Source organism: Camelus dromedarius, chromosome 9 (assembly GCF_036321535.1).
Source record: "Camelus dromedarius isolate mCamDro1 chromosome 9, mCamDro1.pat, whole genome shotgun sequence".
Lineage (NCBI taxonomy): Eukaryota > Metazoa > Chordata > Mammalia > Artiodactyla > Camelidae > Camelus > Camelus dromedarius.
In genome coordinates, this window is record NC_087444.1 from 61,185,475 (window position 1) to 61,194,608 (window position 9,134).

Below are 9,134 nucleotides of genomic sequence, written 5' to 3' on the forward strand. Positions count from 1 at the left end.
GTTGTCACTGCTGTTTTCGTTGGCGCCTTTAGGTTACAGTGCCAAGAATAAAAATAAGCCTGGCTATTTTCACTCATATTTGGTCCTCCTTTTTCTTCTTCTTTTTTTCCCCTCTCGAATGCTGTTGAAACCGAATTCTAATTTTTACTTAAAATGTGTAATCTTAATAAATTGCAACATTATTGCATGTTGCTTGATGTATTTAAAGACCACCTCTTTTCCCAGAAGAGCTCGTCTCCAATAATATAATCACAATCAATAGAAAAACACGTTTCTATATGCGGTTATCTGTTCTTTTCTGAGGGCCTGTCTGTTCAGATAAAAGAGACATAGCTCTCTGTACGTAAATGTGTGTATGTGTGGACTGCTGGCGTGTCACAGTGTTTTAATAAGATGGCTTTATATTTTGTCTTCACACACCCAGATCTTAGACTTCACATCAAACTTGACTTACACGTGATGGGCCTTACACATTTTTAAAGTTTCCTGTGATCGTGTTATTTTTGCAAAGCCATCATTTGACTTCTCCAGACTCGTGTCCTCTGTTAGCTCTCCTTGACCTCAAGCCTGAGAGGAGGAGGAAGGTTTCTGAGACTTGATTTCTTCTTGGCCTTGGATAATGCGCACCCAGCAAGAGCTTGCTGGAAGTCCCCGCTTAGGGGCTGCAGTGGGCAGGAACAAAGGCAGGGTGGTGGGTGGAGTGAGGACAAGGTGAAGGGTCCCTCCTGTGGCTGACCTCAGAGGTACCTGTGGGTCCTGTGCAGCCCCCTCCACCATGGGTCTTTGGGGTCCAAAGCCAAGGTGGGGGTCCCTCCAGAAGTACTCCCAAGCCCACCATTGGGGCCAGCTGATTTTACCCAAGCAGCTAATGTTATGGCCCAAATGTTTGGGCCCCCCCCCAATTTCATATGTTGAAATCTAATCCCCAGTAAGATGGTATTTGGAGGTGGGGCCTTTGAGAGGTAATACGGTCATGTGGGTGGCACCCTCATGAATGGGATTCGTGCCCTTTTCAGAAGCCAGAACCATTCGAGGATGCAGGAAGAAGGCAGCCCTTTGCAAGCCAGAAAGCAGGCTCTTGCCAGGCCCTGACTGTGCTGGCACCCTGATCTTGGACTTCCAGCCTGTAGGACTGTGGAAAATAAATTTCTCTTGCTGATAAGCCACACAGTTTATGATATTTTGTGATAGCAGCCACAGCTAAGACAGCTAATATTTTTCTACAGAGTTCCTTAGGTTATTTAAAGTCATTTCCCTTGGAGCAGATGTTTTCTTGAGGTGAGCTTAAATTCTGGTTGCTATCACAGCCTCAGGAAAGGCTTCTCCTTGTAGGCCTGGTAATGACTCTAACAACTCAAGACTTCCCCTGGTCAGAGACCCTCGGCGAGATACAGAGGTACAGTGGGATGGGCCTCAGAGGGATGGCAGGGGCCTTGGGTTCTTATCTCAGCGGTGCCACCACCTTACTGTGGGACCTTACTCACTCTCAGACCCTTGGTTTTTCCATCTGCACAATGGGAGTGTTCCCAGCTGTCCTCCGAGTTCCCTCTCGGCTTTGAGCTTTATTGCCCCTCCTCTTGGGGCCACGGGGCTCTGTTCAGGATGCGTCACCAGAGGTTCAGCCTTTTGTCCTGGGTACAGTCCCAGATGCAAAATGTGGGTATCAAGGGTGGATTATTTACTTTATGAAAAGTTTCCTCCCCTCCCCGCTGCCTTACTAAAGGGATTGGCCATCAAATACCAACAACAATAACCGCCGCTACCCGTGTTTTCTGAGAACTTAATACAGGCCAATACCGTGCCGAGCCCTGTGGGTGTTTTATCTCATGGGCTTCACAAAACATCCCTAGGTGGTAACCATGACTGTTGTCACTCCCAGTTCATGGAAAAGGAAGCGGAGGCTTCGAGAAGTTAAAAGAAGTTAGAAGCAAATGGCAGCTACTCGATTCAGCCTAGGATTATCCGGGGCCAGGCTCTTAACCAGCGCACGCACTGCGCGGAGCTCCCTGGCGCTTGCTCCTGGGTCCCTGTGTAGTGGGAGCTCTGCTTCCTGTCTTTGCTGGCACAAGGGGTTGCATTCCACTTTTTAATGTGTTGGTCTGCCCTGTCATATTTAGACCCTTCTCATGGGCCTGGACCTTGTCTCTTTTATCATCTGAGCAATCAGGAGCTCATTTGATAAAAATAAAGTGTTGGAGACCCGGCTTCTTAAAGACCAGTCAATGCTGAAAAGAACACATCCCTGAAACCCTCATGTAAGTCCGTGGTGAAACAGAATTTGATTCACAATAGTTCTGTGTCTTGTGCAGACCTTCTGAGGACCACCCTCGCGGCTGAGAACAAAGCACATCTCATTTGGTTTCAGGTCCCCAGGGAAGTCATTGGCACACTGGGATCACAGGGATGTGGGTCCAGGGGAGATACCTCCAGTGATGAAGGATGCAGGAAAGCCAAGACTAAAAGGGTAACTAGACAATAGTAGTTCAGCTCCAGTTGACATCTCCGGATCTTTGCCTGAAGGACCCACCTGGCCAGATGCCTTGGGTATTGTCTGTGCTCCAGGGAGAAGACAGCCACTTTCCTTGAGCACTGGGAGGCAAAATGAGAAGTGGCTGCAGGTTGAGTTGCCTGCTCTGAATCTGACAGATCTAGCTTACTGGGACTAAATTCCAACACAGGGAGCCAGCTTCTGGTGGTAGGTGGGTCTGCATCCTTTGGAACAAGGGCGGGGCTGGTGTGAAGGCAGGTGGGAAGGGTTTTCTGTAGCTGGCACCAGGGAGAGTAGAGTAGATCGCCTTCAACTTGGGGTGGGAGTGACCAGAGGACGAGGCCCCCATGGGAGGTGGTGAATGATAAGAGATCTCAAACTGTGAACAGCCAGGCCAAGTCCACCGAGGGGAGAGAGAGAGAGAGAGGACTTGGCTGGAGCCCCTGTCGAGAGCAGCCAGGAGGTCTAATGAGAGCGACCGCTCATCACATCATAGTTAGCCCACAAGGACCCAGGTCCTCTCAAGATATTTTATTTTCTTAGGAAAAAGGACAAATGATGTGAAATGTACCTGTTACCCCTTCAGCAAACTGAGATGGCGTAGGCTGAACAGCAGAGTTCTGTATTTATGGGCGTTACTCAGCAAAGGAGTAGGAGACATTGGTGTAAACTCCCTGGGGTGAGTGAATGCATTTAGGAACATGAAACACTGTGCTTTTTTTTTTTTTTTTTTTTTAAGTTGGACTTCTCACTCACTCTTTAGTCCAAGAAGAAAATGTAAGTATTTTTGTAATCGTGGAGAGGAGGGGCTGCCCTTGCTAATCATAATATTGGAGCCAGAAACTCTTAAAGGTTGGCAGATTTCATCACTTCCTCACTTAGCATAGTACTGGTGAATTGTAGTATTCAATAAATATTTGTTGAGTGAATTTGACTGCATGAAAATTAAATATGTCTAAGCAGTGTGCATGCCCATGTACACACACACACACACACACACACACACACAAATGTCTCTCAGAGCATAAAGTGCAAAAGACAATAGGAGGAAAGACAGTTGCTACATATATGATAGACAAAGGGTTAATATTCCTGGTACAAAGAAAAAAGCTCTTGCAAATCAATATGGAAAAGACGAATCCTTCAATAGAAAAGTGGTCAAAGGACATGAGCAGGCAATTCAGAGAAGAAGAAATACAAATGGTCAATAATCAAAGAAAAGCAAAGGAAATCTTTGCAGCCAAGAAACACGTGAGGCTGACCTGTATTTACTGACTTGGAAAGATGCCCATGACATATTGTTGAATGAAAAAAGTGGGCTGCAGAACAGCAGGTAGAGTATGATTCCATTTATGGAGAATTACGAGGGTATCTTAATCCACATCCTTTGTGCAAATAATAGAAATTTTCTTAAAGTTGCCTTAGCAAAGGAGGAGAATTTGAGGAGTACAGGTGTTCCTTGTCACCACCTTAGAAGGTCAGCGGAGTGACCTCACTTGTGTGTGGGCTGGGGTCAGGCACCTTGGGGCATCCCTGGGAAGCAAGATGGCCAGTTACCCATCCCCCACCCCCTGGGCATCCTGCACCTTTCATCTCTCCGTTGTTTTGGCTTCTCTTTCTCTCTCTGCAGGCCAGCTGGGCAGTAAGATCGAGGATAATTTGTATTAATTTTAAAATATATTTCTGGATTGTTGGGTTTTTTTGTTTGTTTTTGCAATGAGCACATATTTTTAAATTTAGGAAAAAGTCTACTTTTTTACCTTTAAAGATAAAAGAAAATCCAGTTAGGAAATTTAACAGGTAAGGAGTTAATATCATTTGTGTAGAGGGAGTTCCTACAAATCAATCACAAAGATAATACCCCAACCAGGAGAAAAAGATTCTCACCTGGGAGCCCTTACTTAGTAAGTGTTCACCATGTGTCAGGAAGTGAACAAAACAGGCTACAAGCATAACCACTTCCGGAGTTTATAAGGTAGATACTGTCTCCTTCCTCCTTCCCTCTTTCCTTGCAGTAAATACCTGCTGAATATCTGCGTTCTGGCAGGTATGTTCCAGGCTCCTCAGATGCAGATGCTGCCCTCACAGAGGTTACATTTCTATTGTCTCCACTTTGCTGCCGAGGCTGACACTCAGAGAGGCCCTAACCAGTGCACCTGTTTCTAATGAGGATGTTACAGAATCCTCAAAATACGAACATGTGACATCCAGAGGAAGAAAACAAATGGCCGATAAGCGTATGAAAATATTTTGATCTGATTAGCAATCAGAGAAAACAATTAAAAATAGTTTTGGTTTAATTATTTATGCGTTTGCTCCCCTAGACTGTCAAAGACTTATGAGATTGATAATAATGAGTATTTTCTGTAGGGTTGGGAGAAATCACTCTTTAGTCTGCCAGTAGGTGTTTATATTTACACAAAGTTTCTGGAGAGAGTAATTTGGCAAACATGTCAAAGCCCCCCAAATAGATGTCTACTCACTGTCTTAGCAATTCTTCTTTTATGAAATTATTAACATATATTAGCAAAAATTAGTATCTATGTCTACCTATGTCTCTGCATCTCAGATGTCAGATAATCAAAGATGTTTGACCAAGTATGTTTATTGCAGCTCAGTTTATAATGGCAAATTTTGGGGAAACAATTTAAATGCACTTTGAAAAGGAATTGGCTAAGGACACTATGATTCTCTTATTACTGTGCAGTTGTTGAAAACGATAGTCTACATCTGTATTTTTGACTTGCAAAGATATTCACAATATATCATGAAGTGACAAAAGCGGATTACAAAGCCAGTTTGTGTAACATGATCTTTTTTTTTTTTTGGTAAAAATGAAGATATATTTAGATATGCAGTTTCTTCATAGAAAAATCTGAAAGGATATAAAACAAAATGTTAAGAATGATTTTCTCAGGATAGAAGAGTTAAGACTGACATCCCCCCCTCTTACATATATATATCTTTGGTTTATAACCTTTTGCAATTATCATGTATTAATTTTATAATCAAGTAAAACCAAACCCAAACAAGGAAGGTCTTTCTGTTATGGGGAAAGGGACCAAAACAGAGTGGGGTTGTGGACAGTCCGTCGCCAGCTCTACAGACCAGAGCAGGTGGGATGAGCCCCCTGCTCTGCCTCTGTGGTTTGTGGAGCTGGCCCTGCACCTCCCCAACCTCCGACTCCCAGTTCCTTAGAAAAGACGCCTCACAAGGCAGGTCTCTGCCCAGACGGAACCTTCCTTCCCATCAGCACAACTGGGGTCCAAGAACTCAGCTAAAGACCCTAAAATGAGCGTGGGCCTCAGGAAGGCTGCTGTGTCCAAGAGTTTGTTGCCTGTGGCCCCTGCTAGTTAGTTAGCTTAAGAGGTGTTTTTTCCAAGAATCCTTATCAAAGGAGACAGGCATCATTTGAAGGGAACTAGAGAGGCAACTTCAGGACATTGGGAGGGAAGAGGCATCAACCAGGAGGCAGGGAAGTGACCTCACCTGGAGGGGTCACGGCCCCAGCATCCCTCTGCCAGCTTCTCTCCTTGTGGAGCCAACATGTAAATGTAACAGAGTGTTGTACAAAACATAAATGTAAAGCAAAGTGAAACAAAGAAAGTTACAAGAAAAACTAACAAGTAAAAATAGATTAAAAATTGAGAACAAGTTAAAAGTTAAAATAGAGAAAGTTGAGAAAGATAAGATTAAAGATAACAGGATTTAAAATAACTGGCTAGGGATAGCAAGACAATGAAACCCAATAAATATTTTTAAAACAAAATACCTAACTTAGACTAGAGAGGGCCAGAAGGTAGAGAATTTAGAAAGGTAAAACCTAAGATAAAAAAAAAAAAAAACCCAAAACTTGACAGAGCTGAAGTTTTTAAGTGTTAAGAACTGTGACAAAAGTTTTACAAAAACATATTTAAAATGAACCTATTTACAAAACAGAAACAGACTCACAGACACAGAGAATAAGCTTACGGTTACCAGAGCTGGTTACCAGAGCAGGTGAAAAAGGGGGTGGATGGATAAATTGGGAGTTCGGCATTTGCAGATACTAAGTATAAAATAGATGAACAACAGGTCCTACTGTACAGCACAGGGAACTATGGTCAACACCCTGTAATGGCCTATAATGAAAAAGACTCTGAAAAGGAATGTATATACGTGTATAACTGAATCACTGTGATGCACACTAGAAATTAACACAACATTGTAAACTGACTCTATTTCAATTTTTTAAAAAAGGTACTGTGAAGAGAAGTAAAGGTTACAAAGAGGAAGGTTAGAAGATTAATAGAAGGAAAGACTTCTAGGAGAAACCGTCTATGCACCTTAAGTCAGAGGAAGCTAAAGTTATACCAAATATGAATATTTAAGGCTAACGTGCTGTGAGTGTGTTTACCCAGCAGGTGCAAATAACAAGAGAAAACCGGGCAGGTAACCCAGGAGTTTGATGGGGTCATTTGCCTATGATCCCAGAATTGCCTTGCCTTTTCCCTTCGTACATATTATCACATTTAGTTATCTGCATAATATTTTTTTCTTGCAAAAAGCTTTATTGTTCTAGTTGGTCCAAGGCTTGGGAGAGGGCTCTAGGGTGGTTTTAAAGCTGCCTGGTGGCTGCGGAGAGAGGCTTCAGGCAGAAGCCCCGACACCAGAGGGGTTCCACAGAGGCCACGGGGTTGCAGAGGCTCCTGGTCTCACTTGAGGGTGAGCCTTTAGGAGAGATGCTCGCCCAGCCCCACCTGGGGACCAGCCAGCCTGCCGAGGTGAGTCAGGTGGTCGCCCATCTTCTTGATGAGTTTCACCTGCTCATCCGGGAAGTGGCTCTCCTGGAAGTCACAGAGGTGGGGGTCTGCGCGGGCAGAACCCAGGGCTTGCAGACCCAAAAGGGCCCGGTTCAGGTTCTTCTCCAGGACAATGGCAGCTTCCCTAGCGTCCTGGTTTTTACCCCACTCACCTCGGGATGGCTTCTGCACGTCCTGGAAGAGGGCGCGGCCGATGTGCTGGGTTTGCATTTTCAAGAGACGCTCTGTGCCCTCACGCCTCTCCTCGGCCAAGTCACAGAAAAGTGGCCCACGCCCTCCAGAGCCATATGGTCTCGGTCGAAATAGAAGCCCAGAGAGAAGTAGGTGTAGGAGGCCCACAGATGCCCGTTGACCAGGTGCTTGACGGCGGCTCCCACTTTGGTGGAATAATTCCGACAAATCTGAGAGCTCACGGTTGATCAGTAATAAGGACTTAAGCTCAAAAAAATGGTGTTGGCTGGTCCCGGAGGCCAACGATAGCAGAGTGGCTGGTTCTGAAGGTTGTGGCTAGGAAAATGGTTGAAGGGGCGTCCCTGGGTCTGTTCCGGCCAAACACTGCTGAAGCAAGAGACAGATCCGGGGGACCGCCGAACGCACTGCTGGGTAATTTTTTGGTTAATGTCTTTCTTCCCCCAAGAGACTTCAAGATCGATGAGGGCAGGAGCCCTGTCTGTCTTGCTTAGCACCTGGAGAGTGAGAAATGGTACCTACTTCTTGATTAGATAAATGAAAGGGTGAAGCCTCTCCCATGGCTTGTTCTCAGTGAAGGGGATCTGCTCCCCCTGCAAACAGAGCCCTCCAAGGCCTGCAGGCCTAGCCAAGCCCCAGAGGAGCTCTTTGCTTGACATTCACTGACTGCCCACAGGAGCAAAGGGCATTAGATATGGCCCCCAGCTTCCAGAAGCCTGTGCTGAGAAGGGGCGCTGGAGGCAGAAAGCCACAATCTGGGCATGGAGTGGCACCCTCTCACTGACATTGCAGACTCCTGGGTGGACTGGGAAGCTGGGGAAGCTTCTGGAAGGGAGCCCCATCCAGAAGGGAGAATAGGGCTGTGGCTGGGAGGGCAGGTACCAGGCTTTTCTTCCCATCACTCTCCTCACCTCCTGTGTCTCAGAGTCCAGCTGCCGAGGGTGTGACTAGGGGGCGGGTAGAAGCACTGGGACCCCATTCTGCTGGAAAGAAAACTGAGTTCCATGTTAGGTTTGCCCTGGGGAGCTTTGTTAGGTATGCCAGTGGCGAACCTCAGGTGTGTGGCAGCTTTGATTGAATGATACAGGACGGGAGGCTGTGAGCATCTTTGCAGCTCCCAGAGAGGACTGGAGGTGGCTGGGGCGGGCCAGGCATGGGGGGGACCCTGGCTCGGTTTATAAGTGCTGTGTGACAAAACAGTCGCAGCCCCTGGCTTTGAAAGGATAGAAATGCCCCGGCTCAGAGAGAGAGGTGAGGCTGGCTCTGAGAATCAGCTCCTGTCAACCGGTTTTCATACTTTATCATAACCCTTGGCAAACAGAAAAAGTAATTGTGCCCTTCCTCAGCAACTCCATTGTGGGTGTAGGGTCGTGTGCTGTGATCTTTAATGACCAGATGAAAGTCCCTTCCCAAGTACCTGAACACAGAAGGGCAAAACCTGCCCCATGAGTTGCTGATCTGAAGCATGGCTGCTGTCAGAGGCTTGGCTGGGGGCAGATGCAGAAACTGGTGGAAACTGTTGAACAGCGAATTTCCGTCTTCCTTTCATCGCTGGTGAAATTGCGTGTTCCTGTGGTGGGTAGCGCGTGGCGGAGTCTCAGAGCCTGATTTGTCAAGGTGAGTGGTCTCCGTGAGCAAATGATTTCGTTCTGTTT

General features: G+C 46.1%; 1 protein-coding gene and 1 pseudogene across 6 annotated transcripts in view; one reads left to right on the forward strand and one right to left on the reverse strand.

Moving 5' to 3' along the window:
- Positions 1 to 9,134, forward strand: part of ZNF536 (zinc finger protein 536) — a 414,729-nt gene that overhangs the window by 228,211 nt on the left and 177,384 nt on the right. The gene's annotated exons all lie outside the window — the stretch shown is intronic.
- On the reverse strand, positions 7,086 to 8,458 carry LOC135322086 (ferritin light chain-like; annotated as a pseudogene).